The sequence below is a fragment of the Natator depressus genome, chromosome 7, assembly GCF_965152275.1.
Source record: "Natator depressus isolate rNatDep1 chromosome 7, rNatDep2.hap1, whole genome shotgun sequence".
Lineage (NCBI taxonomy): Eukaryota > Metazoa > Chordata > Testudines > Cheloniidae > Natator > Natator depressus.
In genome coordinates this window covers 53,735,954-53,762,887 of record NC_134240.1, presented here as the reverse complement: position 1 = coordinate 53,762,887, position 26,934 = coordinate 53,735,954, and the positions used below count along the sequence as shown (strand labels likewise).

The following is a 26,934-nucleotide window of genomic DNA, read 5'->3' as shown; positions in this document are numbered from 1 at the left end:
GAGCATTGTCTTTTTAATCTTCTAATATAACTGGCTGGTGCTACACACAGGCTCTTGCTCATGTTTGTGAAAGTGGCCTTGTGCCAGGAAGCCATTTAATCCAGTAACTTCTGGTTCACTGTTTCTCTTTTTGGAGCTGTGTATTGTGGAAATGCTGTGAAGGGAGGTCCCAGGCTGTGGGCTGCCATATGTGTTAGACTTGTTTGAGGCTATGTCTACACTAGAGCGCTTACAGGAGCACAGCTGTACTGATGCAGCTGTGCTGCTGTGAGATCTCTCGTGTAGATGCTGTATGCTGACAGAAGAGAGCTCTTCCATTGACCTAATTAAACCACCCCAATGAGCAGTGGGAGAAGTTCGGCCACTGACATAGCACTGTGCACACTACCACATATGCTGGCGAAACATATGTCACTTGAGGTGTATGTTTTTTTTCATACCTCTGAGTGACATAAGTTTTGCCCACATAAGTGGTAGTGTTGACATGGTCCGACTGTGGAAACCTGCAAGTGATTAGACCAGTGTTTCTCAAATGTGGCCACATGCGGCCACCAGGGCCTTTTCTTGTGGCCACAGCCATCTGGACTGTGATGGGGGGGACGCAAAGCAGTGGCCCCTCTCGCAAGGCTGCCAGCAGCGGTTGGGCCCTGCCTCCCTCCAGAGATTCAAACACTAAAAAGTGCAGGCAACTGGTGAATTCCCCACTTTCCCGGGGTAAGGGGAGGCAGGCTTCGACCATGGGGCTTTGGGCTCCATCCACGTGGCGGCAGGCTCTGGTTCCAGGTTCTGGCCCCAGGCTCACCACCCCTGCCATCGTCCCTGGGCCCCGCTGCCTCCCTGTCCGCCTCCCTATCCAGGCTTAATTTGTCCCAGAGCTTGCTGGGGCTGAGTAAGTCTGCTGTGAAAATTGATATTAACAAACATACAAATATCACTTTTCACAGCAGAAGACTTACCAGCTAGCAAGTCTTAAGGGGGAAAAAAAGCACAACCAAAAAAGCAAAAGAAACAACAACAAAAGACAAGAACATGCAAAGTGCCTTATTTGTGTTTCTAGTCTGTTTAGGTGCAGTAAAGAAGAGAGACAACTGTAAATTATTATTATTACTGAGTCTGAAAAAAACCCAACATAAATAAATTACAATGATTTGGACACGTATATGTGCATATTTATTTGTTTTTCCTAAGGTTAATTAAGTGTTTTAGGAAAAATTGTCAACGCGGCCACCAGCAAGAGTTGGTGACCGCACTCTGAGGCCACCAAAAATTTGTTCTGAGAACCCCTGGACTAGACAACCTGAATAATAGCAAAACTTTTTAAAACAAGAGGAGGTGTGGGAGATGTTTTTTTGTTTAATGACCCAAAGCATGCGTAAAATTGCAGCCAAAAGGTCAGTGTATCTGCTGCTGAGAGAAGGTAGGGTGGCCCTGAACTCCTGTGTTTGGTTTCAGTGATAAGGGAAGTGGTGAAACGTGTTCTTGTTGCCTGGCAGAGTGAGCTGCGGCTTTCCTGGGCAAATTGACAGATGACTGACTGACAGTCTCTTGTGATAAATGGGGGTTGTGACAGAGAGCCCAGCCTGAGCTGTGTGTGGAACAGTTACGTGAATCACTGGCTACAGGCTTATGAAAGGAAAAGTTATCATTGGCTGGCTGATTGGCATTGGCTTTCAGGCAGCCCTGGTATTAATTTGAGGAGATTATGCAAAGAATTTGGGAAAAGTCCCACTTCTGGGGTTTTCCTATGTAAGACTAGAAAATTTGTACCTCATATTTCAAACAGTATTAATAAAGAGTTGGTTTATAGTAGTACATTGCATTTTTATACATGGAGACTGTCTACATAAGGACCTACAGCTGCAGTCTGAGCTCCGTGATAGAATGCTGTGATATATGAACCAATGGGCCTCAGTTTACTCTACATTAGGAAGAAAGGTCTCTCTGTGAAATGTACTTCAGATTTCTCAGGACTGTGACCTTCATATGAAGAGGCCCCTGGACTTTGACTTTCAGATCCAGAAAGACCATGGCAAGCCAGACACCCCTCTGTTTTTTCATTCCCTTCTCTGGTTCTATTTTGACATGGTTCATGCCCTGTGTTAAATGTTTCAGAGTAACAGCCGTGTTAGTCTGTATTTGTAAAAAGAAAAAAGAAAAGGAGTACTTGTGGCACCTTAGAGACTAACCAGTTTATTTGAGCATGAGCTTTCGTGCCTTTCCTGCACTTAGTGGCCCCCATCCAGGAACAATCAGAGGTGCAGCGCCTTGTTGGCTATTTCAGTCCTGTTGGGAATTCCCCCCCCCCCCCCAACTGAGTGTTCTCTGAACATTGTCTGCGATTATCTTGAAACTCGTATGAAATGAAGCATCCTATTTAGGCTCTGATCTTCCTCTCCTGCAAGTCTCTAATCCAGCCCCATTTTCCTTTCTTTCCAGCTGCAGGGAGTGATTGCAAGCCAAGCATTGTTGGTTTTTGCTCTGTGTGCTGGCTGCTGAACAAAGGTGCTGCTGAAAAGGTAAGAGCTTAACCTCCATCCTCTTTGATGTAGATTTACATTCCGAGGGACTGATAAATTTAGACTTGCCATACCTGTCACCTTTAACTGTAACTAAGCTCTCAGCGGAGAGAATCTAATCTACCAGCTCATAAAATCTTAAGTGTCGACCATCAAAGTGCTGTTAAATTTTGGTTCAGCGTGGATGGCATGGCATTTTGCAGTACTTCAGAAGGGGGAAGCTGAAAAGTAAGCATGGTTCTCCTCTCACACGCAGGGCAGGAAGGCAGGATTTAGGGCAACAAAAATTGCTTTGACCTGAAAATGAGTATTAATTACAATACTAACTTGCTGGTATTTGTACAGTTGTTGACCAAAGACCATCACTGCAGGGTGTGGCTGAGGTGAGCGCTTCAAAAAGTGGTGTGTGTTTCTACACAAACCTGCTTACCTGTGTGAAGTGTTGGGCGCTGTCTGAGCAAAGCCGACATATTTATGCCTTTACTTGTGAGGAAAAGAAGTAATATGCTTTTGTGAAGGGAGTGTGGGGACAGGCATGAGATGGGGGCTGAGGCTCACATGCATCCGATGAAGTGAGCTGTAGCTCACGAAAGTTTATGCTCAAATAAATTTGTTAGTCTCTAAGGTGCCACAAGTACTCCTGTTCTTTTTGCGGATACAGACTAACAAGGCTGCTACTCTGAAACCTCCCATTGCTGTGTTACCAGAAGGTGCCAGTAGTTCGTGAGCGGTGATTTCAGTAAAGCCTCCATTCCAGGCAAGGAAATATTGGGAGGTACCAGAGGGATGGGTATTGCTGCTGTGGAGGAGCGTTTTTTCCAACAGGTCTTTTTGAAAGTGAGTAGGTTAAACCAGTGCAGGGACTAATCCTAAAGAGAAGTTTGAAAGCACGATGGTATTCTGTAATTGTGAAACAGGATTGTACCTTGGCTGCACACAGATGAAATGCATATATGAGGAATACTATCAGTGCTTCAGAGAAAACCGGATGAAAGTGAATATATGATGTGGTGTAAAGAATGCATTGGCATGTGTTTGGGCTGGCTACGTTACTCACAAGTGGCCAAGCCACGAGTAATGGTTGCAGATCATCCCAAAATAGTGATGATAAAATCACTGTCAGCTAAATGTTGTGAGGCTCCAACCAGTGCAGTTGAATTGGTTGTAGCGTCTGTGTGAACTTCTTTTCTAAATTCCCTTGTGTAGACCAGGACCTAAGAGCGAACAAAGGTGTTAATGGGAGGAAGATATTGAGGACCTTTACCTTTTTGTGGTTGTACCCTTGAAAGTGACTGCAAAAAAAGGGGAACTTGTGGTTCCATGTTTATTCTTTCTTAATAACTCCATCTCAGATGTGCTTGGATGACAAGTGAAAAGATATCCTTTCTAAACTTGAGTTAACCTGAGATCAGAGAGTCAAGCTGGTTTCTTTCCTCGTTGCGCTTCCTCACTGTTATTAATAAAATACTGTGCCTTCAGTGATATCTGTGTAACTGACTAAACCTCAGCAAGCCAGTCTGGTGTGTGAGAAGAAAGGAATTCAGTGCCCCTCTCCTAGCTGTGTTGGGTTTGCTTAGCTAAAGGTAGTAAAGTGCCACTAAAGCAAGCAGATAGGGCTTGGAATACACACATGGAACAGGTCTGCGGGTCATGCAGGTGCTATTTTTAGTTACTTTTCAGAGCCTCACTTTAAGGAGAAAAGGGAGTGGTGTGGCAGGGTGGGTGAGAGGTAAATGAGAGCTGAGATGCAGGGAGAGTGAATTGGAGAGGGCCCTGAAGCGGAGGATGAAGAGTTTGAAATGGATGCAGGAGAGGAAGCCAGCGAAGAGTTTCAATAGGGCTGGGTGCAGGAAAGTTTCTTATGGCAAACCATGTTTGTGACTCAGGGAGATAATTTTAGAGATGGAAAGAAGCTAATGTCTGACAGCTGTTGCTCTTTAGTATGTACCTGTTAGTGCTTTCATTCTTGACCATTGTGTGTTTGTGGATTGAGGGAACCTATTGATCTCTGTTGCTGAGAGTGTGAATTCTGCCAGTAAGGCACCAGAGTACATACATTGATGGATGCACAAGAGTACACTTCTTCTTCCACGTACCAGAGAGGTGGTTGGGTGAGGCTTGGTAATTATATAACAGCTCTCTACAGGAAAGCTTGCTAAGCCCCCTTTTCAAACCAGAAACCGAGGCTGCAGTGCACAGGTCAGACCATTTCAGAAACAATGATGTTGAACATAAAGTGCTTTTCTGCTCAGAAGCTTACCTGAAGCAGGCCCTTCTTTTGCTTGGATTCTTTCAGTAGGGTTGCCCCTCCCTCTCTAGCGAGCAGTAGCATCCTTGTGATTCCTTTCAGATTTGCTAGCTTTTGTGGACTGGTGTGGAAGGGGGCGGCTACTGCACTGAATATGGCATCTCTCCAAAGCTGGTGGGATTGTTCCCAGCTGTCAGTGACTCATAGTAGCTGAGTTACTGTCTCAGAGTTCAAGTTAATGGAATTTGCTATTCAGTTTCCCCTGAATTGTCTAGGAGAGGAGGAGTTTCCCTTTAATTGGAGGAAGGAGGGGAGAAATCCCACAAAGAAGAAGCGTGAATATGTGTTAGGGTGTGTAAAAGTGCCAAGACGTGCTGTCCTTGCTAACCAGGATGATGCATGCAGTCCCTTACTCAGGAGCATGAAGGATCAGGCAATCATATGTTCCATTGCATTCTATTCTGTTTTATATAGATTCTCACACAGTACCCCTCACCATAGTACCTGAGCTCTTTCCAATAGTGCATTAAGCAATGTGACTAATGTTTGCCACATGTTTGTTCCCTCATCATCTCCTTGGGGGGAGAACTGTGTGTAGTGGAGAGTTTTGTTTTGGAAGTGTGTGTGTGTGTGTATGTAAAATACGCTCTACATACACACATAGCTATGTTTTTGTTAGAGAAGGCAAGGTCAAAGAAAAGAGCAGAAGGAGGAGAGATTTGTGATAAGCTATTACCAGCAGGAGAGTGGGGTGGGAGGAGGTATTGTTTCATGGTGTCTGTGTATATAATGTCTTCTGCAATTTCCACAGTATGCATCCGATGAAGTGAGCTGTAGCTCACGAAAGCTCATGCTCAAATAAATTGGTTAGTCTCTAAGGTGCCACAAGTCCTCCTTTTCTTTTTGTGATACTCCTTCGTTATAGTCAAGTTCCGTCAGACCTTGTTTATTCAGAAATCAAAGAAATATCAGTGAGCCTGTATTTCATAAGTTTAGTGCCAAATAAATAATGTTACAGATTTTCTGAGGACATACAGGAATCATGGGGTACATTGACAGGTGCTAATTTGTCAGCAAGGCAGCTAGTAATCAGTTTATGTATGCCAAGTATCAGGAGCACAAGTGGCACCCATGCAATGACCTCTTACGGTTCCAAGTGTATATTTAGCTGGTAACTGCCTTCGTTATTTTCATGTATAATTGTTCATTTTCTCCAAAGCAGGCTTCCATCCACCTTTTTGTGTTCAAACAAGTTTGATATTTGAAGTGGCTGGGATGTACTGTTGCAGAATGGGGAACCAGGTCCCCATGGTGGTTTTGAACATTGTGGCTATAAGTGTATGAAAGCCCCTGACAGCGAGCTGGGTTTGGTGACAACCAATGCAATTGTTGGCCCTTAAGCAGTATGGAATCAGTGGGATGTGGTGGGTTTCATTTACAGTAGTATTGTTGTGCAGCTGAAGAGCATTGTCTGCTGCACAAGGAAATAAATGTTCACCTGAGAAGAGCTCTGTGTAACTTGAAAGCTTCTCTCTTTTGCCAGCAGAAGTTGGTCCAATAAAAGAGATTACCTCACACACCTTGTCGCTCTAGTATCCTGGGACCAACATGCCTACAACAACACTGGAAACATCTTAACTCTGTTTGTCTCATTGATGCCTTGTTTTAAAAATGTTAGTGTGTTTGGAGAAGATTCAGTCCCCTGCAGGTAATGACTGAGTACGTAACTAACCTACAATTACATCTGGATTATAATGCATGTGGTAGCTTGGTTACCTTTTAAGGGCATCTCTCTGGAGTTGTACCTATGAATTTGGGCATGTACATCGAGGAGTCTCTTTCAATTTGGAATATCATATAATAATTTATAACGTAAGGGAAGTAATAATTAGCTTCTGTTTTCTACCCTGTGCTTGGTGATAAGATCCTTCCTCCTTCTCCCATCTCCACCAAACTCGTGGTTAAACTCATGAGATTATTATTAATAGGACCAAGAAGCCAGAATAAGCAAATGTCATATTTCAGAGTAGCAGCCGTGTTACTTTTACAACAAATGATGTCCATTTGCTTGAATTCCCCCCCCCCCCCACCCCAAGTATCCTGAGTAGGACTGTTCAGGGTGGGGGAAAAAGCATCAATTTCAGGCCTTAAATTAACCCTTCCAGTGGGCATTCCTACTGGAATTCAAGGGACAGACTAAAGACAACCTTTTTCTTCATTCTAGATCTCATAGTCTAAGTTCCCTATAAGCTGTGCAGCAGCCTGTTAAGCTCTGTGCAGGTGCTCAGGGCAGCAGAGGGGAGAGATGCCCCTCCCCCAGCCCCAGACAGTACTGGGTTTATAATGGTGGCAGGCCCATGCTCAGCAAGGACCCTGCTGGCCCGGCCCGGCACTCCACTTCACTTGCACTGCGGTCTCTCTCGTCTCTAGTCCCTCCCCCGTGCTTCTCTAGGCCTGCCGGCCCAGGGCTTCTCTCCGCCCCTCCACTCGCTCCTCTCAGCCAGCTGGCTGAGGGCTCATCTCTCCGCCCCCGCTCTCTGTCACCTGCAGGCAGCAGCCGCTGACTGCTTACCAGTGACAGGGGGCAGGGAAAGGAGCCCACAGCCACTGCCGCTCCTCCAGGCCGCCAGTGACGGGGAGCCTAAAGCCACAGACCATCATCAGTGGCCTGGACTGCGGACAGACCTGCTGCGACTGGGGGTGAGGCATCCCTCCCCCAGCCCCAACCCAGCCCTGCCCAGGTGTGCCTCTTCCCCCTCCCCTCCCCAGCCCAGGTGCTGCTGCGGGGGAGAGAGCTGGGGGGAGTCCTTTCTCCCCATGGTAGCCTCAGAGCCCACACCCCCAGCTGGAGCCCTCATCCCCCTGCACTCCAACCCTCTGTCCTAGCCCTGAGCCCCCTCCTACACTTCGAACCCCTGGCCCCACCCCCGCCACATGAATTGTGTTATGTGCACCAATATGGAGGTGATGTGTCACACATCCCCTCCATATTGGTGCGCATAACAAAATTCATTTTGCACATGTATGGGAAAAATTAGAGGGAACACTGTGTCACAGTGCCCTTTTATTGGGGAGGCCCAAAAAGCATTAACTTTGCTGTCTCTTTGAGCTGAAACACGAATCTTGAAATCTCCTAATCTCTGAATTTAGTACTGGTTTGCAGAATTGCTGGTAGCTGTTTGAGAAGGTGCTAGCATCTATAATGTCCTTCTCCCATTTCATCAATGTCCAGATATGCTCTGTTTCTTCAGTGTTCCACGTCTGATGTCCAAGTGATGCTGCCAAGAAGGTCTTGCCAAATACATATTGTCCTCTGGCATAGTGGATGGGATTTGCAGATGCTGGGGTAGGTCAATAATTGCAGATATCCTTCTGACTACTCCAGGAAAGCAGTGCTTACAAATGTTTATAGATCCAGGTGCTTCCATGAGCCTTCTGCTTGCAGATTTTCATTGATTCAGGGTCCTGATCCCGTCTGCTCTTATATCCTTTCTGGAGTCTAATAGGGAGCTTATAAAATTCTATTGCCCCAAGCCCACATTCATCCCAGCTCTTTACCGCAAAGTGGACCAGTTACAATATTCCATCCTGAGGTTTCTGTTTCATTCCCTATTGAGAATTGGATTAGAGTAAAGAGGCCAAAGTTTGCCAATCTCAAGGACAGAAAGTTCCACTTCCAGTACCTACACATATGCTTCTCTCATGTAATCTCCCCATTTACTCTCAGAAATACAATTCAGATCCTGATAAATCAGGGGTGGGCAAACTTTTTGGCCTGAGGGCCACATCGGGGATCCGAAACTGTATGGAGGGCTGGGTAGGGAAGGATGTGATCACTTTAGAGAGAGTGATCACTTTAGATAAGCTATTACCAGTAGGCAAGGTGGGGTGGGGGGAGAGAAAACCTTTTGTAATGATAAACACCCATTTTTTCATGGTTTGTGTATATAAAAACATCTTCTATATTTTCCACAGTATGCATCCGATGAAGTGAGCTGTAGCTCACGAAAGCTTATGCTCAAATAAATTGGTTAGTCTCTAAGGTGCCACAAGTACTCCTTTTTCTTTTTGCGAATACAGACTAACACGGCTGTTACTCTGAAACCTTGGACAGAGCAGCTGCTGGCAGGGACTGGCAGAGTGATAGGGAGCTCTTGGCTGGCTGCTGGGACAGGACAGGTCTGAGGTGAGGATGAAGAAAGTGCTGGGGCCTTGGGGAAGAGGCTGCTATCTATAGGGTCCCTGGGCCGATCGGGACCCAGAGCAGTGGGAGGGCCAAGGTTCCCCTCATTCACCACTGGGGGAGTGGCTTGACTGGTGGAAAGTGATACCCACCCCCGGAAGGGGAAATACGGACAGTGATTCGACCGGAGGCTGATTTATGAGGAGGACATTGTGGTACTTGGACTGAGGTGGGTCTGCAGGCAGAGGAGATGATGGGAGAGGCACCACCAGGAGATGGTGCACTGGCTGGCAGAGCTAATCCCGAGGATGGTCAGCAGGAGGTGCCACTGTGATGAGTGAACCCCATGACAGGCCCTAAGAAAGCCTCAGTGCCAACTGGCAAAGGATTCATTGTAACAGTAACTCCTGACAGGCCTGATAAACTCACTACACCTAACACATAGTATTTATCCAAAGAGGGTCAAGTGAGGTCTCGAATAAAAGCTTACGTCATAATGATCCTCATAATCATTGTGAGATGTAGATGCGGATGATGATTGAGGAGTTGTGTATACATACTGGAAAATATTTTTTTAAAGTCTGAATCAAAGCAGGGTTGTCAAGCAGGTTTTGACCAAAGGATGTATATTCTCCTATCTGCCTCGGTTCACATGTAAAAAATAGGCATTGTAAGCCAACACACTGGAAGCTTATGTGCATACAACATCAACATGAGGCTGTGAAAGCAACATGGAGCCTGCACACCAGGGAATCAACCATGAGGTCATCCTGACTCTGAGGACAAAACAGTGAACTTTGGAGACATAAGAAGGAGGCAAAAGGACACCTCTTTATCCTTCACTGAGGAAAGCAAAAAGGACAGTGCTTTCTGCATTCATCCCAGCCCTGGTGATTGGAGATTCTGGGAGATTGCTTTAGGTGAGATCAACTGCTTTAGCCAAGGGATTAGCCTGTTAAAGTAAAGTTTATACTATAGGAAGAGTGGTACGCTTTTTGTTTTCTGTTTCCATTGTTATCCTTCATCACTAGCTCTTAAATCTTAGCATTATGATTGTTTTCAATATAAATATATTTCAGTGCTGTGATGTTCTATTGGAGCTGATCCTCAGTTGAATCAAACAAGCTGGTATGTGTATTGTTTCTTTAAGGACAGCTTCCCAGGTAATTTCAATGAGTGTCCCTCAGTTAAGGTCTAGATACTGCAGAGGAACACTTTAGGGGGGCCGGGGTGCACCTATTGTTAAACTGCAACACAAAGTAAGGGCTGGCAGGTCCCTGAGGAGATTGTTTGGGTGCCGAACAGGCTGGTGGTATGAGGAAGCTGACACACAGTTAAGCACAAGCGAGTCTCTCTCTCTCTCTCTCTCTCTCTCTCTCTCTCTCTCTCTGAATCGGGGGGTTACCTGGTGACTTGCAATCCTGGATACCCCAAGAAAGCGTCACACTGCGCCACACCCAGTATCACAGAAAGTGAGATGAAAACCTAACTAATTTGTTTTACGGATGTCTCTTTGGTTCCATCTGCAGTAGGGCACTTGCCAAAAAATCCCCACTGAAGCTACCATTGACACAGCTAATCTAGTGGAAGCTTTAGTGTAGAGGGTGCTCTGGTTCTTTCAGCTGTTTACACCATCATGTTTGTTAGACTTCCTCAGAGCAGGGTTAATTGACAGTGCTATAAATGGCTGCTTGAGTCAAAGAGCAGTCTGCAGTAGGGCTCCCATTGTGGCTAATACCAAAGTGGTGGGAATCTTTTCTACAAGTTCCATAGTGCGGTTTTGTTGTTCTTTACTCTCTCGAAAGGCAGTATTAGAGAATACTGTTCATGCCTGTAACGATGCTGCTTCTGGTGGGACCCAAATGAGAGTGCCAATTCAGGACAAATTGCTTAAAGCAGGGCAGTTACAGCCCAAGGCTGGGGTTTCTAGGCACACCAAGGCAAACCAAACCAGCCAAATAGAGAAGTCTTTGGTTTTACCCCACTGGCTAACCACAAGTCACACAAGCAATTCCCTTAGACGCTCCAGTTTCCTAGTATAACCACCAGTGCCACTTGTTATGGGGACAAACGGTTATGAAAACCAATACCCCAGTAAAAGAAAAAAGGTTCTCTCGATCCCAGAGGACCAAGCCTCAGACCCAGGTCAATATACAAATCAGATCTTACCTACAAATCATGCTGTTGCCAATCCTTTAGAATCTAAAATGTAAAGGTTTATTCATAAAAGGAAAAAGATATAGATGAGAGCTAGAATTGGTTAAATTGAATCAATTACATACATTAATGGCAAAGTTCTTAGTTCAGGCTTGTAGCAGTGATAGAATAAACTGCAGGTTCAAATCAAGTCTCTGGAGTACATCCACAGCTGGGATGGGTCATCAGTCCTTTGTTCAAAGCTTCAGTGTAGCAAAGTTCTTCCAAAAGTAAGAAGCAGGATTGAAGACAAGATGGAGGAGCTGCAGCAGCATTTTATATTCTCTTGCCATGTGGTATCTGCTTTCTTTGTCCCAAAGACAAGCTGTCCCTCACATGGCATGGAAAAACCTCAGAGTTCTGTCCAAAGGCATGTCCTTATATACCTTGCTGAGTCACAAGGCGGGTGTCTGCCTTCTCTCAATGAATCAGTTGTATAGCTGATGATCCTTAATGGGCCATCAAGCAGGCTAGGCAGAGCTGACACCAACTTGTCTGGGGTGTCACCCAGAAGCATAGCTTAAGTTTGAAATACAGACAGTACAGAGCCAATACTTATATCTTTAAATACAAAAGTGATACATGCAAACAGATAGCATAATCACAACCAGCAAACCATAACCTTGTCTTAGACACCTTATTTGCCCCCCTTTATACAAGATTTGGTGCCACTACAGGACCTTGGTTGCAACAATGTTCTATACGGTCCCAGTTCAAGTCAATAATGCCACAATGCCATAATATAACTCACCGGCAGTACAGAATTCCATTTTGGTCCCCTGGTTTAAACCCCCCCCAGCAGAAATAAAGGGGTTCATATGTAGGTAACAAAAATTAATAGAGGTCTGGAGAGATTTTCATCTGAAGAGAGATTGAAAAGTTGGAAACTGTTTAGAGAAGAGGTGGCTGAGGGAATGTATGATAGAGATTAAATAAAGAATGATATAATGGAGGTGTGACCAGATCCCAGGGGAGCCAGCTGAGGTCACTCAATTAGGGTGAACTGCAAAGAATGGGGCAGGGAATCTCCAAAGCTGGTGGATATTCCAAAACTTAAATTTACCAAGCCAGCACAAATCAGCTTCTGTTATACTTCACTGGTTACTCAGAAGTCAACAACATAGTTCCCTTAAAGCAGGGGTGGGAAACTATGGCCCGCAGGCCAGATCTGGCCCGTGAGCCATTTTAAACTGGCCCGTGAGCTCCTGATGGGGAGCGCAGTCTGGGGCTCAGGGATAGGGACTGCACCATGTGGCTCCCGGAAGCCGTGGCATGGCTCTGACTTCTACATGCTCTAGTGGGAGCTGCAGGGGCGGTGCCTGTGGACAGGGCAGCATGCAGAGCCGCCTGGCCGCGCCACTGCGTAGGAGCTGGAGAAGGGATATCTGGGAGAAGGCATATCTGCTTCTGGGAGCCACTTGAAGTAAGCGCCACTGGGAGCCTGCATCCCTGAGCCTCCCCCCCATGCCCCTGCCCCAGCCCCAGCCCTGATCCCCCTCCTGGCCTCCAAACCTCTCAATCCCAGCCTGGAGCACCCTCCTACACCCCAAACCTCTCATCCCCAACCCCACCCCAGAGCCCGCACCCCCAGCCAGAGCCTGCGCCCCTTCCTGCACCCCTGCCCCAGCCCTGACACCCCTCCCATCCTCCGAACCCCTTGGTCCCAGCCCAGAGCATCCTCCTACACCCCAAACTCCTCAGCCCCACCTCAGAGCCTGCACCCCCCCCCCCCCGCACCCTGCTCCTCCACCTCAACCCAGAGCCCCTCCTGCACCCTGAACTCCTCATTTCTGGCCCCGTCCCATAGCCCGCATCCCCAACCAGAGCCCTTACCCCCTCCCGCACCCAAACCCCAATTTTTTGAGCATTCATGGCCCACCATACAATTTCTATTCCCAGATGTGGCCCTCGGGCCAAAAAGTTTGCCCACCCCTGCCTTAAAGTAACCCAGCCTCAAGCCTCCAGCTAGACACCCAAGTCAAATATAATGAGGATTAATGAAAATCTTATTCATCATATAAAAAAGTTCTGCCAATCCCAAAGGATCAGACACATTACCTCCCAGGTTAATGAATATTCCAGATCTTACCCAAATACATGCTACAATCAATTCTTATTAACTAAACTAAAATTTATTAAAAAGGAAAAGAGAGAGAGCTTTGGTTAAAAGATCAGTATACATACAGACATGAGTTCAATTCATTGAGATTCAGATTCATAGCATTGATGGAGAGCTTTGTAGATGCAAAGAGTTCTTTCAGAAAAAGTCTGTAGGTTATAGTCCAGTGTTTATATTTCAGGGCGATCCAGTCAGAACTGGGATCTCAGTCCTTGTGGCTTAGGCTTCCCCTACATGAAACCTCAAGCAGATCTGAGATGACAGGATCAGGACCCAAGCCATTCTTTATACAGTTTCAGGCCTTCTTTGACAGCTCGGGAGGCTCATTTCCTAAGCATCCCTGGTAATTATTCACACAGATTAAGGTAAGGCAATTGCCTGTTTTTCCATCATTCGCAGATGATTTGCTATACATTTCAAAGAGAGATGAATACAGTGATATCACTATGTTTACAGTTCATTTAAATGTTAAGATGTTCTTTTGATCTCTGAATTAACAAAATACAGCATAGACAGGGACTGTTTGACTACATTGTTAACCTTTACCAATATATCTTTAAGGGTTGAATTTAGATAATTTATCCTGCATGATGCTTAACCTTTCTGGTCATGTGTCACAGGAGGTAAATCAGAAACTCCTGTTTACATTCTCTCTTGGTGTAAGAACAAAGGGATAGTCACTTAGACTGAAGAGCAGCAAATTTAAAACTAACAGGAAAACCTCTTTTACACTACGCACAGTTAGCCTATTTATTGTCACAAGATACCACTAAGGCTGAGATCTTGGTAGGATCCAGAAAAGGATTGGACATTTTATATGGATACTGGAAACATCCACAGTTACATTAGAGAGGATAAAAAAATAAACATAATACTACAAAGTTTGGAGAGGCTGTAAATCCTCATGCAGCAGACCGTGAGCCAAACTCAGAGGCATTGAGAAAGAAACTGCACTTAGAGGCAGATTATTCCATAATTGCCCACTTTGGGCTTTCTTGTATTCCACTGAAGCATCTGGGAATGGGCACCATCAGGTTGAAATACATAAAAAGAAAAGGAGTACTTGTGGCACCTTAGAGACTAACCAATTTATTTGAGCATAAGCTTTCGTGAGCTACAGCTCACTTCATTGGATGCATACTGTGGAAAATACAGAGGATGTTTATATACATACAAACCATGAAAAAATGGGTGTTTACCACTACAAAAGGTTTTCTCTCCCCCTACCCCACTCTCCTGCTGGTAATAGCTTATCTAAAGTGACAGGTTTCAGAGTAACAGCCGTGTTAGTCTGTATTCGCAAAAAGAAAAGGAGTACTTGTGGCACCTTAGAGACTTGAGCTGTAGCTCACGAAAGCTTATGCTCAAATAAATTGGTTAGTCTCTAAGGTGCCACAAGTACTCCTTTTCTTTTTATCTAAAGTGATCACTCTCCTTACAATGTGTATGATAATCAAGGTGGGCCATTTCCAGCACAAATCCAGGGTTTAACAAGAACCCTCAGAGGAAGGAGGGGGTAGGAAAAAACAAGGGGAAATAGGTTACCTTGCATAATGACTTAGCCACTCCCAGTCTCTATTCAAGCCTAAGTTAATTGTATCCAATTTGCAAATGAATTCCAATTCAACAGTCTCTCGCTGGAGTCTGGTTTTGAAGTTTTTCTGTTGTAATATCGCAACTTTCATGTCTGTAATCGCGTGACCAGAGAGATTGAAGTATTCTCCGACTGGTTTATGAATGTTATAATTCTTGACATCTGATTTGTGTCCATTTATTCTTTTACGTAGAGACTGTCCAGTTTGACCAATGTACATGGCAGAGGGGCATTGCTGGCACATGATGGCATATATCACATTGGTAGATGTGCAGGTGAACGAGCCTCTGATAGTGTGGCTGATGTTATTAGGCCCTGTGATGGTGTCCCCTGAATAGCTATGTGGGCACAGTTGGCAACGGGCTTTGTTGCATGGCTAGGTTCCTGGGTTAGTGGTTCTGTTGTGTGGTATGTGGTTGCTGGTGAGTATTCGCTTCAGGTTGGGGGGCTGTTTGTAGGCAAGGACTGGCCTGTCTCCCAAGATTTGTGAAAGTGTTGGGTCATCCTTCAGGATAGGTTGTAGATCCTTAATAATGCGTTGGAGGGGTTTTAGTTGGGGGCTGAAGGTGATGGCTAGTGGCGTTCTGTTATTTTCTTTGTTAGGCCTGTCCTGTAGTAGGTGACTTCTGGGAACTCTTCTGGCTCTATCAATCTGTTTCTTCACTTCCGCAGGTGGGTATTGTAGTTGTAAGAATGCTTGATAGAGATCTTGTAGGTGTTTGTCTCTGTCTGAGGGGTTGGAGCAAATGCGATTGTATCGCAGAGCTTGGCTGTAGACAATGGATCGTGTGGTATGGTCAGGGTGAAAGCTGGAGGCATGTAGGTAGGAATAGCGGTCAGTAGGTTTCCGGTATAGGGTGGTGTTTATGTGACCATCGTTTATTAGCACTGTAGTGTCCAGGAAGTGGATCTCTTGTGTGGACTGGTCCAGGCTGAGATTGATGGTGGGATGGAAGTTGTTGAAATCATGGTGGAATTCCTCAAGGGCTTCTTTTCCATGGGTCCCGATGATGAAGATGTCATCAATATAGCGCAAGTAGAGAAGGGGCGTTAGGGGACGAGAGCTGAGGAAGCGTTGTTCTAAGACAGCCATAAAAATGTTGGCATACTGTGGGGCCATGCGGGTACCCATAGCAGTGCCGCTGATTTGAAGGTATACATTGTCCCCAAATGTAAAATAGTTATGGGTAAGGACAAAGTCACAAAGTTCAGCCACCAGGTTATCCGTGACATTATCGGGTATAGTATTCTTGACGGCTTGTAGTCCATCTTTGTGTGGAATGTTGGTGTAGAGGGCTTCTACATCCATAGTGGCCAGGATGGTGTTATCAGGAAGATCACCGATGGATTGTAGTTTCCTCGGGAAGTCAGTGGTGTCTCGAAGGTAACTGGGAGTGCTGGTAGTGTAGGGCCTGAGGAGGGAATCTACATAGCCAGACAATCCTGCTGTCAGGGTGCCAATGCCTGAGATGATGGGGCGCCCAGGATTTCCAGGTTTATGGATCGTGGGTAGTAGATAGAATATCCCAGGTTGGGGTTCCAGGGGTGTGTCTGTGCGGATTTGATCTTGTGCTTTTTCAGGGAGTTTCTTGAGCAAATGCTGTAGTTTCTTTTGGTAACTCTCAGTGGGATCAGAGGGTAATGGCTTGTAGAAAGTGGTGTTGGAGAGCTGCTGAGCAGCCTCTTGTTCATATTCTGACCTATTCATGATGACAACAACACCTCCTTTGTCAGCCTTTTTGATTATGATGTCAGAGTTGTTTCTGAGGCTGTGGATGGCATTGTGTTCTGCACGGCTGAGGTTGTGGGGCAAGTGATGCTGCTTTTCCAGAATTTCAGCCCATGCACATCGGCGGAAGCACTCTATGTAGAAGTCCAGTCTGCTGTTTCGACCTTCAGGAGGAGTCCACCTAGAATCCTTCTTTTTGTAATGTTGGTAGGGAGGTCTCTGTGGATTAGTATGTTGTTCAGAGGTGTGTTGGAAATATTCCTTGAGTCGGAGACGTCGAAAATAGGATTCTAGGTCACCACAGAACTGTATCATGTTAGTGGGGGTGGAGGGGCAGAAGGAGAGGCCCCGAGATAGGACAGCAGCTTCTGCTGGGCTAAGAGTATAGTTGGATAGGTTAACAATATTGCTGGGTGGGTTGAGGGAACCATTGCTGTGGCCCCTTGTGGCATGTAGTAGTTTAGAAAGTTTAGTGTCCTTTTTCTTTTGTAGAGAAGCAAAGTGTGTGTTGTAAATGGTTTGTCTAGTTTTAGTAAAGTCCAGCCACAAGGAAGTTTGTGTGGAAGGTTGGTTTTTTATGAGAGTATCCATTTTTGAGAGCTCATTTTTTATCTTTCCCTGTTTGCTGTAGAGGATGTTGATCAGGTGGTTCCGCAGTTTCTTTGAGAGCGTGTGGCACAAGCTGTCAGCATAGTCTGTGTGGTATGTAGATTGTAATGGATTTTTTACCTTCAGTCCTTTTGGTACGATGTCCATCTGTTTGCATTTGGAAAGGAAGATGATGTCTGTCTGTATCTGTACAAGTTTTTTCATGCAGTTGATAGATTTCCACTCCATACGGCTAAATGCAGTGCCTTGCATAATGACAGGTTTCAGAGTAACAGCCGTGTTAGTCTGTATTCTCAAAAAGAAAAGGAGTACTTGTGGCACCTTAGAGACTAACCAATTTATTTGAGCATAAGCTTTCGTGAGCTACAGCTCACTTCATCGGATGCATACTGTGGAAAATACAGAAGATGTTTATGTACATACAAACCATGAAAAAATGGGTGTTTACCACTAAAAAAGGTTTTCTCTCCCCCTACCCCACTCTCCTGCTGGTAATAGCTTATCTAAAGTGATCACTCTCCTTACAATGTGTATGATAATCAAGGTGGGCCATTTCCAGCACAAATCCAGGGTTTAACAAGAACGTGAGAGGAAGGGGGGGGGTAGGAAAAAACAAGGGGAAATAGGTTACCTTGCATAATGACTTAGCTACTTCCTGTGCCCACATATCTATTCAGGGGACACCATCACAGGGCCTAATAACATCAGCCACACTATCAGAGGCTCGTTCACCTGCACATCTACCAATGTGATATATGCCATCATGTGCCAGCAATGCCCCTCTGCCATGTACATTGGTCAAACTGGACAGTCTCTATGTAAAAGAATAAATGGACACAAATCAGATGTCAAGAATTATAACATTCATAAACCAGTCGGAGAATACTTTAATCTCTCTGGTCATGCGATTACAGACATGAAAGTTGCGATATTACAACAGAAAAACTTCAAAACCAGACTCCAGCGAGAGACTGTTGAATTGGAATTCATTTGCAAATTGGATACAATTAACTTAGGCTTGAATAGAGACTGGGAGTGGCTAAGTCATTATGCAAGGTAACCTATTTCCGCTTGTTTTTTCCTACCCACCCCTTCCTCTGAGGGTTCTTGTTAAACCCTGGATTTGTGCTGGAAATGGCCCACCTTGATTATCATACGCATTGTAAGGAGAGTGATCACTTTAGATAAGCTGTTACCAACAGGAGAGTGGATTTGTGTGTGTGGAAAAAAAAAAGAAAAAAAAGGGGGGGGGCGGAGAAAAGCTGGATTTGTGCTGGAAATGGCCCACCTTGATTATCATACACATTGTAAGGAGAATGATCACTTTAGATAAGCTAAAAGAAAAGGAGTACTTGTGGCACCTTAGAGACTAACCAATTTATTTGAGCATGAGCATCCGATGAAGTGAGCTGTAGCTCACGAAAGCTCATGCTCAAATAAATTGGTTAGTCTCTAAGGTGCCACAGGTACTCTTTTTCTTTTTGCGAATACAGACTAACACGGCTGTTACTCTGAAACCTTTAGATAAGCTGTTACCAGCAGGAGAGTGGGGTAGGGGGAGAGAAAACCTTTTGTAGTGGTAAACACCCATTTTTTCGTGGTTTGTATGTATATAAACATCTTCTGTATTTTCCACAGTATGCATCCGATGAAGTGAGCTGTAGCTCACGAAAGCTTATGCTCAAATAAATTGGTTAGTCTCTAAGGTGCTACAAGTACTCCTTTTCTTTTTGAGAATACAGACTAACACGGCTGTTACTCTGAAACTTGAAATACATAGACTCTCCCCCCCTGCCCCCCCATCCCCAGCTTACTTTCTTCTGGGCCTCTGTAATTAGTGACTGCTTCTGTTCCTCCTCACCATGGTGTTAATTCAGAGTTCCAAATCTTTCAATCATTTACTCCTCACACATCCCTTCCATATTCATTCAGGCTGTCTCCTGCAGGCCCACAGAGTAAATCTATGCCAAAGTATGTATCTCTGATTTTGGAAATCAGAAATCAAAAGCACATCTGCTTCCAGTAGAAGTAATATCTAGTGGTAGTAATATCTCCATCTTAGAGAGCTCCCACCAAAACAGCCAGCCTTGTCATGCAAGGAAGGACTTGATCCTGGCAGATTTTGGACTGTCAACAGAATATCATTGGGGCTAAGATTTTGTCATGGATGTTTTTAGTATAAGTCACTGACAGGTCATGGCGATAAAGAAAAATTCATGGAAGCCTGTAACCTGTCCCTGACTTTTACTGAAATATCCATGATAAAATGGGAAGGGACTGGGCAGCTTCAGAGTGGCTAGGAGCTCTGGGGCCCCCACCACCCGTGGGGACTTAGAGCTCCAGGGTCCCCCTGTCACCAGCAGCAGAGGGGAGCTGTGGGGGGTCCCCATGTTGCCACTGCCATGGCAATGGGCAGCTGCAAGGGGTCCCTTTGTCACTGCTGCTGGCGAGGAGCTGCGGGGTATCTCTGCGACCCATGGCGGCTGAGAGCTTGGGGGCCAACTGCCTCAAGCAGCGGGGGTACCTTAGAGCTCCCTGCCACTGTGGGAGGTGGCGGGATCCTACAACTCCCAGGCGCCAGGGCTGAAGTCACGGAGGTCTTCCATGGCTTCTGCAACCTCCGTGACAAAACCGTAGCCTTAAATATCATCCATGCATAAAATCAATTTTAAAACAGGAATCTTGTAGTGTTTTCTCTTCTGAGTCACAGGTGGTGGGTCTGAATGCAAAAAGCCAGTAATTGGCTGTGCATGGATAATGTGAGGAGGAGGGGAGATGCAGAGTACCTCAGGCTAAGTCCTGAAAGAGTGGAGTAATGCCTGCCAGTCCAGCACCTGGAGGCGAGGCATCTCCCCAGTTTCCATTGTGGCTCCCCTCCATCAAATGGTACCTGTTCTTTATCATTTGTCATTGTCATCCGTAGTGGGAAACATGTATCCTTGGTTTTAGGCTCTGTAATTTTCAAGGAGGAATCTTTTGGAATAAATATCCTCAGCATCTACATGTCTCCCCATTCCCTCCTAGTAAAAATCTTACCTAAGGCTTCAACTTCTGTTTAAACTGCCCACCCCTTATTTTTGCTTGTGGTGAGGAGTGTGTCTTCCTGGCCTGATGGAGAGTGTTTCCTCTTCTCCTCACTTCGTTGGCATCACTTGACACCTCTTTCTACAGTCTGTGTCTTACCTAAAAGGTGTTTGAGATGCAGTGCTTGCTAATTCTTCAGGCCACCACAGGTGAAGAAAGCCCAGGACATGTAGAAGGGGTGCACCAAATGTTATGATGGGCAGAGAGAGAGAGAGAGAGAGGGAGAAAGTGGAGTGAAACAAGTTTCTGGGAAAGCACAAAGTGAGGGGGGGAGGGTATCTGCCTTTAAGGAGGTGAACAGAAAGCGGTGTTTGTCCCTTAGGGGTTCCTGTATGCTGTAATTGAGTCAGCATGTCAAAATGAGGTATGGGGAGAGCTTTGGGGGGAGGGAGGAGGGGAGAGCTCCTCACTCAATTTATAAAGGGCTTGGATGAGTTCTCTGTCTTGCAGTGGTAATGACCTCTCTGCTTGTTGCGTTGCTAAAGCTATGACTCGTTAGCTGTCCAGCCGAGATCTACGGCTGATGTTTCCCTAGGATTTTTAATCTTTGTTCGCTTGAGAAGCTGAGAATAATTGACTCTGGCTTGCTTGTGATGTGGAAGAGGAGGAGGGGCAGATAGGAAGGGGAAGGTGATTGAATATGCTACTATATTTTGACACTCAAACATAAGCAGAATAGCCTGCAAGAGCCTCTCTTATTTTAAGTATTTTTAAATCTTAAAGAAACAAAAGCTGTTATTTCTCTGTCCTGTTTCTTTTGGGCTGGCTTTACATTTGGTGGAAAAAGAGTGAATGATTTCAGCACTTAGGCCTGGCAGAGAATTGCAGCTGCTAGCTGCCTGGCTTTGGTCTTGATGGTGTCCTGGCAGCTTCATCTTTGACCCTAGCCTATGGCAGCATTGCTCTTGGAGCTTGTGTAAACCGAAAGCCTGCTGATTCTGATATTTCCATGATAACCAACTAGTTTTGTCTTGATTCTTTTTTTTTTTTTTTGGTCTCTACCCCTGGCACTTTCGTATTTTTGTAAAGCACTCCTAGCCACATATTTGATGCCGTGATAATTACCATAGCAATGGCAATGGCTTAAACCTGAAAAATGGGGGAGATGGCACCATTTTTTCAAGCATTATCTATTTTGACAGAGAAACAGCTGCTTTTATTTGAAGCAGTGAGGTTTTTTTCAAGTAACCTGTGTGTGAGGGGGTTGAAGAGCAAAAGCAGAGGTGTTGAGGGTAGTGATGGGAGAGAGGAAAGGGGACACAGAGGTGATGGTCTGGACATCCATGTGGGACACCTGTGTAGGTGGATGAAGGAGGCAAAGGTGCCATTCTATACAACATTCAACCTGCAGTTGTTAATAGATGATTTGAAACTTTGGCAAGGTTGGCACTGTGGAGAGTTGGAAAATAGATGTGGGACCCTAGTTGGCAACAAATTGCCCACTTCTCCAGTTGTGAGCATGCTTCAACAGCAAAACTGACAAACTGTAGCCCAACAATGTGCTCTTTTGTGGTTCTGCCCCACAGGAGGCTGAAAATGTAATACACAGAAAACCGTGATACAAAAATGACTGAATCCCTGACAAACACGTCCGTGGTAGAAGCAGATGCTGAGTCTGTTGGAAGGAAATAGCATGAAATATATCTTTATTTCACCATTTTCCTCTTCCATCCACCTCCCCCCATGGCAAGCAGCTTTTAGCATTAGAAATCAGATACTAGGAACAATGTTAGTGGAGAACTCCAGTTTCCTCTTTCCTTTCCCTACCCCTACTGAAGTCAGGGGTTGGTTTTATTTTCTGGAAAGTGAGGCTGTAGCCCATCTCCCTGTACGTCCCTCGTGTACACACGGTGCAGTAGAAGAGTACAAGCATTTGATTAGATTCATCCCCCCTCCCCCTGAGATTTGTTTGAAAGCATACTGAGGGAGGAAGGAGGCTAGCATAAAGTGTCTGTTCTGCACCAGGTCCTGGAGCTTCTGGCTTTGGGGTGAAGTTCTAGTGTTGAGTGAATTATAAACTCATCTCCACTTTTCTTGTGCCAGCGCAGACAAATGGGATCACTTTCCTCTAGCCCTGTCTATTCCTGCTAGTAGAGGGGCATGATGTCACTGTTTCTTTACAGGCAGCTTTAGCTCTCACTCATTGTCATGCCCTCATTCCAGCCAGAGACAACAGTCTTTTCTGTGTTGGCTGGTTATATTCTTAAATATTTTTCTACCAGGTCTAGCCCTTCATGCTCAAGTGGTTGGTAGAGCCCAGGACCCTGTTTGTAGTTGTTTCTTTTATTATGGTAGTGCCTAGAGGCCTCAGACATGGTTGGGATCCCACAGTGCCCCTGTAGTTCTCCACCAGGAAAAGCAAGGCAGGTACTACTGCCATTTCCAAGGTAGGAGGTACATCTTAGCTCCAGGGGAAGAAAAGCAGGCCAGCAATAGTCTACAGGTACCATTCTCCTGTTCAACAAGTCTCTGGATGCAGGTAAATTCAGATCTCCTATACCAGTCAAAGCTTGACAAAGCTGTCATCCCATCAGCAGCCCAGTTCACTTTACCTACTCCCTTCTTCATGATGCCTGATGAAGGGAGGCAGCCAGGTAAAAACAAAGGTTGGGTTAAAACTTGTGGAGACTGTCAGCCTGGGTTGATGGTAGAGGCCTGTTAGGTCCCACTTGCATTAGCACATCAGCCTGTCCTTCCTTTTTTTTTAGTCCTTTTCGTGTGAGAAATAATATGTAATTTTATTTCCCCTTCACATTGTTGTCCCCACGTTGTAGGACTTATAGGCCCAGCCAACTTTCAGGGCATTTGGTGTGTGTTTCCACAGGTATAAATACCCCACATCTTCTAACGATCATTCAGTTCCTTTCTGTCTGCCAGGCAGTGCATTGCAGACCTTACCTCTTCCTTTTTCTGTGTTGTGTAGCAACCTCAAGAGTAGTTTTAATGTGTGGCTTTGACTGAAATGGATATTTTAGGAAATGTTCTCTGTTTGTTGCTGCTGTTTTGGCTTTTTGTTGAAGTTTATTATGGTTGCCAGGGGGATTACCCTGTATAACAGATCCTGCTGAAATAATGGGACTAAAAAATTTTCTTCTTGCACCTTTGTGCTCCCTGCTTCAAATGGATGGAACAGTGAATGTTATTTATGCCTTGGGAAAGGGCATTTGGACAAGGCCTTCTGTAAAACTCTTCTCCAGAACTCCTGCTGCAAGAGTCATTGGCAACAAGTGAGCCTGGGAATCCTTCTCCTGAGCAGGCATTTCTCACTGAGCAGTGTGGGCTCAAAGTCTGTCGTGGAGCTAAAGCTGGGTGAGGAGTCCCAGGCTGAAAGGGGGTCATCCTCCCATGAAGGCACCTGTTAAGGAACTGTTGAAGTTAGTTCTGCCAGTTTAAGACCAGAGAATCACTTGAATGCTGCTTCAGGAGGTGGTACTTAAGGTTCAGTGCTTTCAGGACACTGCATGCTAAGAGGCATTTTGAAAAGAATCTCTCCAGTGGACCTGGCCAGACAGCAGTATGGCCAGCTTTTTCACAGATTCTAAAGCTTGAAGGGACCATTGTAATGTCAGCTCCTAGAGGGCCCAGAAAGAAAAGACTGGAAAGATAATGGATACTGGCCTCAGGTAGATCCATCTGGCCCTTTATGGAGCCTCTTGGAGGTTCCAGTTGTGGCCTTGTTGTGCTAAACACTTTACAAACATGGAGGTGGACACTGTCCCTGCCCCAAAGAGCTGATTCTGTCCAGTTTAATTTACCACTGCATTTTTGTAAATGGTCTGTTTGTTCCTTTTCAGTGGAAGTTTTTCCATATTTTTGTCTAGTTCTTTTTTATGCTAGCTGGGATCATTACAGGTAAAACCTGTAAGTAGTCCAGAATGTATGGGAGAATACCCATTTTTATTGTTAGCTCTTCCAAAAAGGAATAGAGGTAAATTGTGCCATCTGTTTGAAGTCCTATCTTCCTATCTGCAGAGTGGTATAAAATTTTAACAAAATCACTTTATTCATCTTCAGGGACAGGTTCATTTCCAGATATTTAAAACCCCGAGGTGACCATTTGGCTGGAAAATCAGTAAACAAAGTAGTTTTTTGGGGGTGGGGGGTGGAGTGGCTGCGGGAGGGGGTGGCTCACACTGAGTACTATTGGCTCTGATTTATTTACGCTGATATGAAATCCTGAAATAGTTCCATGCTCTCAGCACTGTCTAGTGACCTGAGCTTGTGTTCAAAATTGCTTAAATTTCAGTTATACGCTGAAAGTGAGACCTCCATGTTTATGGATTCCATATTAAATTTCATCTCTTTACAAGTCAAAAGATGTTTAATTGCTGCCAGCCGTGCAAACTCTACCAGACATCTGAAAGTCAAGATGGGTCTTTCATTCTTTGTGGTATTGCTGATTATACCAGTTTGGATAGCCAGATCCCATCCACATTGACACCTGAGCAGCCCTGTTCATAGAATCATAGAATATCAGGGTTGGAAGGGACCTCAGGAGGTCATCTAGTCCAACCCCCTGCTCAAAGCAGGACCGATCCCCGACTAAATCATCCCAGCCAGGGCTTTGTCAAGCCTGACCTTAAAAACTTCAAAGGAAGGAGATTCCACCACCTCCCTCGGTAACGCATTCCAGTGTTTCACCACCCTCCTAGTGAAAAAGTTATTCCTAATATCCAACCTAAATCTCCCCCACTGCAACTTGAGACCATTACTCCTTGTTCTGTCATCTGCTACCACTGAGAACAGTCTAGAGCCATCCTCTTTGGAATCCCCTTTCAGGTAGTTGAAAGCAGCTATCAAATCCCCCCTCATTCTTCTCTTCTGAAGACTAAACATCCCCAGTTCCCTCAGCCTCTCCTCATAAGTCATGTGTTCCAGTCCCCTAATCATTTTTGTTGCCCTCCGCTGGACTCTTTCCAATTTATCCACATCCTTCTTGTAGTGTGGGGCCCAAAAGTGGACACAGTACTCCAGATGAGGCCTCACCAATGACGAATAGAGGGGAATGATCACGTCCTTCAATCTGCTGGCAATGCCCCTACTTATACATCCCAAAATGCCATTGGCCTTCTTGGCAACAAGGGCACACAGTTGACTCATATCCAGCTTCTCGTCCACTGTAACCCCTAGGTCCTTAAAGGATAAAGGTACTGTTCAGGCATAATTGAGGACATCATGTGGAGATGGTGGGTTGGCTCAGGTGTCAGAGGGCCTAATTTGTCCTGGAGAACCTTTTCAGTAACTGAAACGCACATAGACCAACCTAGATTTATCCTCACTGCCCTGGGAGCCAACAGCCCCAGCCCTACCGGCCTTGTCGGGGGCGGGGTGTGTGTGACAGAGGATTTCTGGGTTGTGTAAGATCTGACACATCAGTGTTGATTTCTTCAAAGATACTTGTGTCAAATTGTTCTTGCTGCTCTGGTGACATTTGTATTACATCGAATAAATCCAGGAAGCTCCTGATTTGTCGTAGCATCTGGCTCATCTTTGGAAGAACTCAATGGTGTGTGTGTGTGTTCTTTTATGGAGGCCACACATGTGATTGTGTAATAGGGTCAACTCAGCCTGCCTGATATTCAGCTAGATTATTTCCATATTCAAACAAATTTGGTTATGCATAGCTTAGAGATATTTGTGCCCTTGTTGTCAGGATTAAATCAAGTTGCTTTGAGATTTCCAGGATCTTGTCCTAAGAATTCTTCAGGATATAGACTAGGTTGAAGGTCTTCTGGTTCGTTTTCTAAGCATATTTGCTTGACCATTTTTCTTATCCCTGGACATACATAATTCTAACATATCCTTTGAAAGCCTCACATGCTATTAGAGGGTTTATATGTTTATTTTCATTGGCTTGTGTGCTGAATCTTTGCCCTAAAGTGTATAGTTGGGGAGTGTCTATCTTTTCCCTCTGTATTCTTCCTGACTTTGGCATTTCAACCAGGTAAAATCTGTTACATGGACAGAGATCATCAGTAGGCATGATTTTGTATAAATACGATTCTCTGTCCTGTTGGTTTTTTTTAAAATATCCTCTTTGGCCTGGATGAAGTTATGAACTTCAGAATAGAAAATAATGTTTTTCTTCAGCAAACTGATGAATTTTCAACTTTCTCTGAGAAGAAACCTGGAGAGCCTTTAACCTTATAACTGAGTGTGGTGTTGGAGAAGTTCTAAACTGGGATCATAACTAGTGTTAAGTCTCTTCCTCATCAATCCCTTAGATAACACTATGCGTTACAGTGCCCTTTTAGCCCTAGAGCTACAGCACCATTGCCAAGAGTAAGCAGTGTTCTCTCCATTTTTCAGACACTGAAACTCAAGCACAAAGGTTTGCCATTTTTCCCATGTTGCACAGCAAGTCAGCAGGCAGATCTCATGACTCCCAGTCTGTTGCCCTGTCAATTCCACAGATTTCTTCATCCTTTTTCCTTCCTGCTGCCAGTGCTCTGATGATGAAGAGAGTAGATCAGTGGTTCTCAAAGCCAGTCCACCGCTTGTTCAGGGAAAGCCCCTGGTGGGCCGGACCGGTTTGTTTACCTGCCGCATCCGCAGGTTCGGCCGATTGCGGCTCCCACTGGCCGCGGTTCGCTGCTCCAGGTCAATGGGGACAGCGGGAAGGGCGGCCAGCATGTCCCTTGGCCCGCGCCACTTCC

General features: G+C 45.3%; 1 protein-coding gene and 1 long non-coding RNA gene across 7 annotated transcripts in view; both read left to right on the top strand.

The window, feature by feature from the left end:
• NDST2 (N-deacetylase and N-sulfotransferase 2) overlaps window positions 1-26,934 on the top strand; it is a 251,442-nt gene that overhangs the window by 58,666 nt on the left and 165,842 nt on the right. For 5 of the 6 annotated variants that reach the window (XM_074958452.1, XM_074958459.1, XM_074958454.1 and 2 more), the window contains exon 2: window positions 2,437-2,516. The gene's annotated coding sequence lies outside the window, so the exon portion shown is untranslated. Of the gene's footprint in view, window positions 1-2,436; window positions 2,517-9,848; window positions 9,868-26,934 lie in introns of those variants that run through there. The other variant, XM_074958458.1, reaches the window with a different exon arrangement.
• Window positions 6,390-9,030, top strand: LOC141991553 (uncharacterized). Its single transcript, XR_012640386.1, has 3 exons — window positions 6,390-6,472; window positions 8,016-8,110; window positions 8,845-9,030. It is a non-coding gene; the product is annotated as an uncharacterized LOC141991553 (long non-coding RNA).